The sequence below is a fragment of the Propithecus coquereli genome, unplaced genomic scaffold, assembly GCF_000956105.1.
Source record: "Propithecus coquereli isolate 6110/MARCELLA unplaced genomic scaffold, Pcoq_1.0 Scaffold185, whole genome shotgun sequence".
Lineage (NCBI taxonomy): Eukaryota > Metazoa > Chordata > Mammalia > Primates > Indriidae > Propithecus > Propithecus coquereli.
This window is the reverse complement of record NW_012143301.1, coordinates 3473364-3482886: the sequence shown is the minus strand read 5'-3', so window position 1 is coordinate 3482886 and position 9523 is coordinate 3473364.

Below are 9523 nucleotides of genomic sequence, written 5' to 3'. Positions count from 1 at the left end.
GGGTTATAGTAGTCTAACATGTTATTAGTCAGCGTTATTCAAATTGCTGCACGGTCTTGTACTAGCATAGTTATAGTCGAGAAGGTATTAGTCAGGGGTTTATGTATTTCTCCCCAAGATTACTCTTAAAACTGAAATTGCAAAGTGGTCCCAGTTGTGAAAGTTGAAACCAGAGTAGGTATGAAGGCTCTAGGCCTGGTTCACTGGCGTCCCAGGTGGTGGTATGTGGCCTGGATAGGCTCCAGGTCCCACCTTCTCTGGTGACCTGTGGGGTAACCTGCTGTTTTGCATTTTCAGAGGTGACAGACAGTTAACAGGGGCCTGGCAGTCCCAGAAATTTTGCCTCAAGGTCTGAGGTCAGAGTTGTTTTTCCAGCCTGCACTGGGAAGGTATTCTAGTTCTTACTAGCCTTATTGATCCTGCCAATCATTTCAGGATGTTATCCATTTGACTTACTCCATTAGAAGAAACGGACGTTTGAGTCCACCATTTTCCAGTCAGAGACAATACGGAGCTTCCTGTTTACCTCCCTGCAAGGATACAACCACAAGGCCACTGAAAATGCTCAAAGATGTGCTCTGGTTCCACTTGACCTGGTATCTGTACCTGCACAGTAAGAGCCCAGCTTTTAGGATTTTGGACTTGCCCAAAGATCATGTTATGGAACTAGATCTTTAACAGAGAGTTGAAGGGATTAATCTTTTTAAGTGTGAAAAAATGCTGAGGATTTTTATATAAAAGTTGTATCTTGATGATGAAGATAAAATATTTTGAAATGAATTTAAACTCTAAACTTACTTCTTTTTAGTTTTTAAATTTTTCTTCTTTTTCTTTTTCTTTTTTTTTTTTTTGAGACAGAGTCTCACTTTGTCACCCTGGCTAGAGTGCCGCGGCATCAGCCTAGCTCATAGCAACCTCAAACTCCCGGGCTCAAGCAATCCTCCTGCCTCAGCCTCCTGAGTAGCTGGGACTACAGGCGCACGCCACCACCCCGGCTAATTTTTTCTATTTTTAGTAGAGATGGGATCTCACTCTTGCTCCAGCTGGTCTTGAACTCCTAACATCAAGCAATCCTCCTGCCTCGTCATCCCAGAGTGCTAGGATTACAGGCGTGAGCCACTGCACCTGGCCAGTTTTTTAATTTTTTAAAGAGATGGGATCTCTCTGTCACCCAGGCTAGAATGCAGTGGTATGATCATAACTTACTGTAACTTCAAACTCCTAGTCTCGAGCAGTCCTCCTGCTTCAACCTCCTGAGTTATACAGATGCGTGCCACCATATCCAGTGAATTTTTTAATTTTTTGTAGAGACGAAATCTCTCTGTGTTTCCCAGGCTAGTCTTGAACTCCTGGCCTCAAGGGATCCTACTGCCTTGTCTTCCCAAAGCATTGGGATTACAGGTGTGAGCCACTGCACCTGGTCACTCTAACCTTTAGAGTTATGTTAGATACATCATACTTTCTGATTCTGTAGCTGTTAGTTACTAGATCAAAGTCTGGAGATAGTAGCTGAAATTCTTTAGTTCACTTGGGTGAGTAAATCTTGATAGTGCCTTGGTTCTCAAACTTCAGCATGCAGCAGTCAGAATCTCGTGGAGGGCCCACTAAAACACAGATGGCTGGGCTTCACCCTTAGAATTTCCAACCCAGTGGGTCTGGAGTGGGGCCTGAGAATTTGCATTTATTAGCAAGTTCCCAGGTAAGGCTAAGGCTGCTGGTCCAGGGACCATAATTTGAGAACCACTATGCTAGGGGCATGGGCTGTAGAATCTCAAGTCAAGACTAGACTTTTATTACACGAAGTATGGTCTTGGACTGGGGCATTGACATCAGCTGGAAGCCTGTTAGAAATGCAGTCTTGGGCCCCATTCCAGACCTCCTGTATCTGAGTCTGCATTTACTGAGATTCCCCTGGTGATTAACATCCATGGCACCATTCTAGAGGCCCTTGTGTGTTCTTAGCCAGCACCCTGTGAATTGTTCTGGATTCTCACAGGATGGGGAGCTCCCTGAGCAATGTATTTTTCCGTCTGAACATCGCTCTGAGTGAATGTGGCCAAGGATCCCCCTGAGAATCAGCTTAGCACAAGATAGTGTAGGGTTTCACTCATCTCTCACTCATGGCTCATCAAAGAGTAAACTGAGACCTATAAAAATGGCCAAGGAACAAAATCAAATGGCTTAAGAACAATGGCAAGCCTGCTTTTACCACAGGAACTAAACGCACAGGAGAGACTCCGGTGCTTCTGTAATCATGAACGGTGTGATGCCTTTTGAGCCAGAATCCCATGAACCAGATGGAGCCCATGGGTGTCCACATTTTGGTCCCATTGTGCAATTCTATACAGCAGAAATGTCAGTGCTGCTCTCAGCAGGGCTGGCTGCAGCTCTGTGTGTGTGGAGCCAGGTGTTCAACATCAAATAACACTGCCCTGGACCCAGCAACCCAGAGAAAAATGTAAATGAAACTTAAACAGTTATGATAAGAACCAGTTGGCCACCCTGTCCACCCTCTCCAAGTCATCCCCCACCTCTACCTCCCTTCTTTGCTCACAGTGCTGAAATTCCTGGTAGTGTCTTTAGAATTGCAAATGCTGTTTTATTGTTTTTTTAAATAGACTACACAAACCTCAGGAACCAGGGCAGATTTATTGAAGGCTCTGGACACAAAAGACTTCACCTAGAAGGACCCATCAAGGTGTACAGTTAAGGACAGAGTTTGAAGACTACAGTTTACTAAATGTGCAGATTTTTCTATTACATCAGACATTTGGTGTATCTCTCATTGTTTTGCATTCTTCTAGGAAATCATTAATTTGACAAGTATATGCTCAGTGTAGGGTTCTATGGGGAAGTACAAAAATGAAGGCTCTTGGAGGAAAAATAGGTGTGAACTTAAAAAAAAAACAAAACAAGAGTGCAAGTTTGGGAGAGTTCAGATGTCTTTGTGGGCAGGAAGTAGGACGCCAATCTCTGAGGTGTAGGATGCATGGGAACCATGTGTGAATGGAAAGTGGTGATCAGGGTTTTGGCTGTACTGTCTCTTGATGTCACTCCTTTTCGGCTTCCAATGGACACTGAAGCCACTTGTTTGGATTAGTGATCATACACCAAGGGAATTGTGGACTGGATGAGGAGCCTTTAAACCAAAGAAGCTGGAGTAATGGGTATGGACTGGTATTGGTGGTGGCTTTAAGCCACCCAAGGGCTTTCCAGTGTGCTTAAAGTGAAACCCCAACTCCCTTTCAGTCCTACAAGACCATGCATAATTGTCTCCTACGTCTCCCACTTCCTTCTTTCCTTTGCTCCCAATACTCGAGCCACTGTGGCGTCCTCAACCAGTCTTTTTTTATCTCCAGGTCTTGGTTTTGCTTCTGCCTGGATGTCCTTCCCCAAACTCTTATGCCCTTCTCCTGCAGTGGGATATCTGCGGTCTCCCTATTTAAAGTAGCTCTCACTCCCAGTTGCTGTCTCTATCACCCTGTTCATTTTCTCCTTAACTGTACTATTTATCAATAACTCTAGAACTTAGTGAGTTAAAGCAAAAGCAATTGTTTTATTATATCTTGCAGTTTCTTTGGGATAGGAATTGAGGAAAGGTTTGACTGGGTGGCCACTGCTCAGGGTCTGTCATGCTGGCACAGTCAGGACGTGACTGGAGCTGGAACAACACAAGGCTGGAGTTGCCGGGGCAGGCTAACATGACTGTCCCTGTGTGTGGTCTCATGGTCTCTCCACTGGGGCTAGTTTTAGCTTTTTCACGGCATAATGGCCTCAGGGTAGTTCAGCTGCTTACTTGGTGGCTGAAGTCTTCATCAGCCAAGTGTTTCTGTGAGCGAGGTGGAAGTTGCATCATCTTTTATGACTTAGCCTTGAAAGTCACTCAGCATCATTTCTACTTTTTATTGGCCCATATTCAAGGGTGGAGGAACAAGACTCCATGTCCTGATGGGGGATGACTCTAGGAAACAAGTGGAATGGGAGATCCTGTTGCTCCCAACCTTAAAAAGTACGATCTGCCACAATGTCACTTATTGCGACATGTAAGTATAGTGTTTATCGTTAATTTCTCTAATATGTCTCTCTCCTTAGAATATATGTTCCCTGAGGGATGGAGCTTTGTATGTCTTGATTATTCCTATACCACTAGCCCAAAGTGAGTGTGCAATCATTTAGCTGAACATTGAATGAATGCCCAAATGCCAGGATACATTCATGAATCAACTCAACTCTTTCATGGAACTAAAACACATCATTTTGAAATAGCCTTTCCTCCTTGATCCACCCATTTTCCAAAGGATGCAACAATAACTACACAACAGCAGTAAGAAGTCTTCCCTGCCCCTTCTTCTTTTTAAGTTGACATTTCTCCAATGTTGTTCAATTTTTATTCGAAAGACACAGACATTCTGAAGCTCTTCCTCTGCTCCTTTGCCTTTTTGCCCTGGAAGCCCATGAGCCAGACCCACTTCTTAGAGATATAACCTCTGTTAATAAGCACCTGCCTTTCTCCCACTCTTCTTCTGCCCAGTGTAGTTTTTCCAGCAGCACTCCAAGTTCTCCAACACAGGACAGGAGCTATGTCAAGGGAATGCCCTGCTATGGACACCTCATTCAAGGCATATATTGGATCACATTTTAGCTTGCAAGATAGTGAAATAGTGAAGCATTTGGCCACTGATTAGGTTTGCATATAAATTTTCAGGTCTGGGTAAGGAACTATTTTCTGAGAATTTGGGGGCTTCCTTTAAGTTTTTTCCTCAATGAGCTCAACTCTCTATTATATATTGCTAAAGTGTTTTGTTGAGTTGCTTAGAAAGGCATTTGGGGATGGTGGAGTTGAGGTTGAATAGGTCTAGACAAAGTTCTCTAGGTGGACTTTTAAAATTCTATTTGGGGATCTCATGAACCACTCTTAGGGATGCTGTGAAAAATACATTTTGATAAAAGAATAGTAATGATGTGTCTTGACATGATGGTTTTTAGATGAGGATTTCTTACAAATATTAGCATTGCTGTTTTTTTTCCATAAGGAACATAGAAGCAAATTGAATCACAAAGTAAGTCTGGCAGTACAAGGTACTGATTTTGATTAGCCACATATTTCTGTTTTGTTTCTGTGGCAATATTCATGTGTACCTTTTTATTAAGGAATTTAACTTCATAGAAAGTTAACTGAATACATTTTGTTTGGAGTAGTGTGGCAACGCCATACTGTTACTGGCCCAGGCTACCTGTCTGCAAATAAACCTTTCTGAACCTGGCATTTCTCATTTTTTTGTGCTTTGCTTTATTGAGCTTCACAGATATTGTGCTTTTCACAAAATTGAAGGTTTGTGGCAACCCAGTGTCAAACAAGTCCATCAGCACCATTTTTCCAATAGCATTCTCTCACTTTGTGTCTCTGTGTCATATTTTGGTACTTCTTACAATATTTCCTATTTTTCATTATTATTGTATCTCTTATGGTGATTTGTGATCAGTGATTTTTGATGACTCCTGTAATTATTTTGAGGCAAGATCCTCCACCAGCAAAAAGATTATGTCTCACTGAAGCTCAGATGATCATTAGCATGTTTTAGCAATAAAATATTTTTAATTGAGGTATGTACATTTTTTAGACATAATGCTATTGCACACTTAATAGACTACATAGTATAAACATAAGTTTTAATGAACTTGGAAGCCAAAGAATTTGCATGATTTGTTTTATTGTGATTTTGCTTTATTGCTGTGGTCTGGAGCCAAACCTGCAATATCTTCGAGGATCGCCTGCATATATTTCGGTTACACTGCTTCTGCTTCTAGAGAAGTAGCTCATAAACATCATAGCCAAAGGAATAGCAGAAATACTGAATTGGAGCTAAATAGACAGGTTGAATTAGGAGCTTATGATACTAATAGAGATGGTGGCAAGATACTGCTTGTCTGCCCCAGGAGTCCGGCAGGCCTGAGTATGGTATATGGAATCTTAACAACCTCCAGGGTGACAATGGATTCACCTCCAGGGTGATGATGGGTTCATTGAATGGATTAAATGAAAATGTCACCTGGAATCTTAACTGCCAAGACACAAGTGAGATTTTACCTTTCTCTCTTGACCCAGGTCTCAAACCTATTAGCCTTAGGTAAATAACCAAAGTGGACTGAATTTAAGCCAAAAACTTTTCTTTGCCTGGTAAGTACTTTTAGATACTAATAGTGTTATCTTTCCATGCCTAGATTGTTTCTCTTCCCAGAGTCTAAGCATTTTGAGAATGAAGAACCTGCCTTCCACAACTTTGTTTTCCCAATAGGGCCTAGACTACTCCAAAACAACAATCCACCAATGAATTGAAATTAATATATAATCGTGGAAGACTAGTCTAGGCCCTATTGGGTTTTATTGTGTAAATTAAAAGAGAGAAAGTGTAAGAAGGAAACTTCCAATTTTCTTCCTCTTCCCCTCCCTCCTTCCTTCCCTTCTTTCCTTTCTTCTTTCCTTCCCACTTTCTTTGCTTTTCCTCCTTCCTCTTTCCCTCCTTTCCCTTTCTCCTTTCTTCTTTTGTTTTCTTTCATTGTAGAAATATAGGGTTGTGTTTATTTGGCTCTTATTTTTCCCCCCAAAACTTTGGTAATCAAACTAACTTTAGCACACCGATAAGAGTGGTTTGTTTGTTTTCTGGAAATCTAATATTGTAGAGGGGATAGTCATTTAGGGGAAGCACATCAATCTGAGATCCTAAGCCTAACCAAGTAGAAGTGAAATTCTTTGAAGCAAGCTTCTACGAAACCAACAGAACCAAATCAAGCAATTTCTTACCATGAAACAAGGAAGTATGGAGGCCAGTCTTCACATATATCCATGAAGGGCGAGGGAATGTTGAATGTAGGTGAAAAATGTGAGTTCATGTCCAGAATGCTATTGCAATGCTTTGTGAGATAAGTGCAATCGACCCTCCACATGACTTCTGCGTTTAGCGTTCAGCGTGCCTCTGAAAAACTCTGAGGATTTTGTTTTTACCAAAGTTGGTAACACAGTGAGTCTAGCTAGACAATGAGCAAGCTTACTGACAAAAGCATGACTGCATTGTCTTATACTAAACTCATCATCAGAAAGAAATGTTTGAAAACAAGATAAGAATAAATATTATCATTAACTTGGTGGTAAATATAACTCATTGTGGGAGGCAACACAAGTACCTAGAAATTTAGAGTAATTAAGTAATTGTGATCTTAATTAGTTTTCTTTTTAATGGAGGAACAAATTTTAATAAACTTCAAATCTCCCTTCCCCTTTTCTCCTTACCAGAAACAATCAATATTGTCTATTATACCAAGACGATAGGAAGCCATTTTGGTCTGTCGAATTTGTAATGAATTATATTTGTATCCATGGAACGCTGTTGTCAAAACAATTTCGCTGTATTATTTCATTTGATGTTTGCAAACATATGGCAGTTATCTTTTTATCTATTTTTTCAAATATGAAATAAAGCACAGATTTATTCCTTCCATTCATTTCTTCCAAATGTTGAACCTCCAATGTCTCTTAAATATGAGATATTAGAAATACCACTAATTAGTGACTACTGAGACTCTGACTCAGTTTCCACTACTGGTCTAGGACCTTGCCACCATGTCATCATCTAGTCCAAATTACCTTGGGCCTCAAACTATAAACACAGATTAATTTATCAAGTCAAAATTAATTCATGGTCTAGCACATGATCTTGAATTACATTCTGAGGTCAAAGGAATGTAAAATTGCCATGCTGGCCCGTCCACCGCAGTATTCTCTTACTGAGGCCCTTTCTCTGGAAATATGCTCTCTTTGAAGCCCAACCTTAAAATTCAGGTGTACTTCAGCTTCTCTATACATTTAGGGTTTTTCCTCTCACACGTGTCTACAGGAGAAAGAAGATAATATTTTGCTTAATCTTGTAATTCCTTATTCTAACAGTTTGGTGATCACTTTTGAAAGAGTTTGCATGATAAATAGAATTTCCTAAAATTTTGCTACTCAGAGAGAGATCTGTGGAGCAGCTGCGTTGGAATCACCTGATTGCTTATTAGAAATGCAGGTTCTCAAGCTCCACTCCATACTTAGTGAATCATAAACTGCATTTTTACAAGATCTCTAGATAACTGGTAAGAAAGGACATTAAAGTTTGAGAAGCACTGGCCTAAAAAAACAGAGTACTAATTAATGGAGCTGGGGATTGGGGATCTGGGTCCCACACAGCACATGAGGTTGAGGAAACAGACATGTGCTTTCAGAGAGTCCCCGTTCTGGTGTTTTGGTTGGTGATGCCTGCTGTTCAAGGTTTTTGGCACTAGAGGGTATAATACTGGGCTGCATAGCTAAGTGAGTGAGCCCTCCCACCAGGAAACAAATGGGCATCTTAAAATGGTCTACTTGTTCAATGCTCATTTGGTCTTTCGTGTTAAATTCACTCTAGTTACCAAATAATGATTGGCATTTATTTAGCACGAACTACATGCCAAACACTGTGCCACGTTCTTTATGTGAATCACTTTATTTTATCCTCAGAAGTGCTGTTATTGCCCTACTCTAAAGATGAAGATACCAGTAAGTACTACTCAGCCATAAAAAGGAATGAAAAATGACTTTTGCAGCAACTCGGATGGACCTGGAGACCATTACCCTGAGCAAAATATCCCAGGAATGGAAAAACAAACACTGCATGGTCTCACTAATAACTGGGTGCTAAACGATGGGTATACATGGTCATATAGTGGCATAAAGGACATTGGAAACTAAGAAGGGGAGAGGGTGGGTAGTGAGGGATTGAAAACATACCTGTTGGGTACCATGTACACTACTCTGGTGATGGGCACACTAAAAGCCCTGACTTCAGCATTATTCAATTCGTCCATGTAACAAAAACACTGTACCCCCTTAATATCCTGAAATTAAAAAAATAAAAAAGATGAGCAAATTTGGGCTTAGGGAGGTCAGGATATATGTTTCTGGTAACACAGGAGGGAAGGGACAGGAAGTGGTGGAGTGTGGATCCGACCAGGTCTGTTGCACTGTGACCCTGTGCTCTGATCCCCCATTCTGCACTGCCTTCCCTTCACTCCTCTCAACACCCCTCCAGGGCAGGCTGGTGGAAGTAAACCCTGTGACTCCATTAAACAAAGTAGAAGAACAAAGAATTAAGTTAAAATTTGGTACTTTCTCATGCACTTTCTTTGTAAGGCAGGAGAGCACAGTGATTAAGTGCACAGGCACTAGAGCTATTCTGTCCAATACAGCATCCAAGCCACTAGCCATGTGTGGCTACTGAGCACTTGGAACATGGCTCCTGGGACTGAAAAACTGAATGTTTAAGCAGTTTAATTTTAATTAGTTTAACTTTAAAAAGTGATGCTAAATTCAGTCATCAGAAAGCTTTTAAGTATGTTTGGAACAACAAGTATGTTTGGGTATGTGAATCTGCTTTTTTAACTGTGAATTTTATGTAAACTAAATGTAGATCAAATATTTTACATGAAAAATTTGCATCTGAATTGAGAT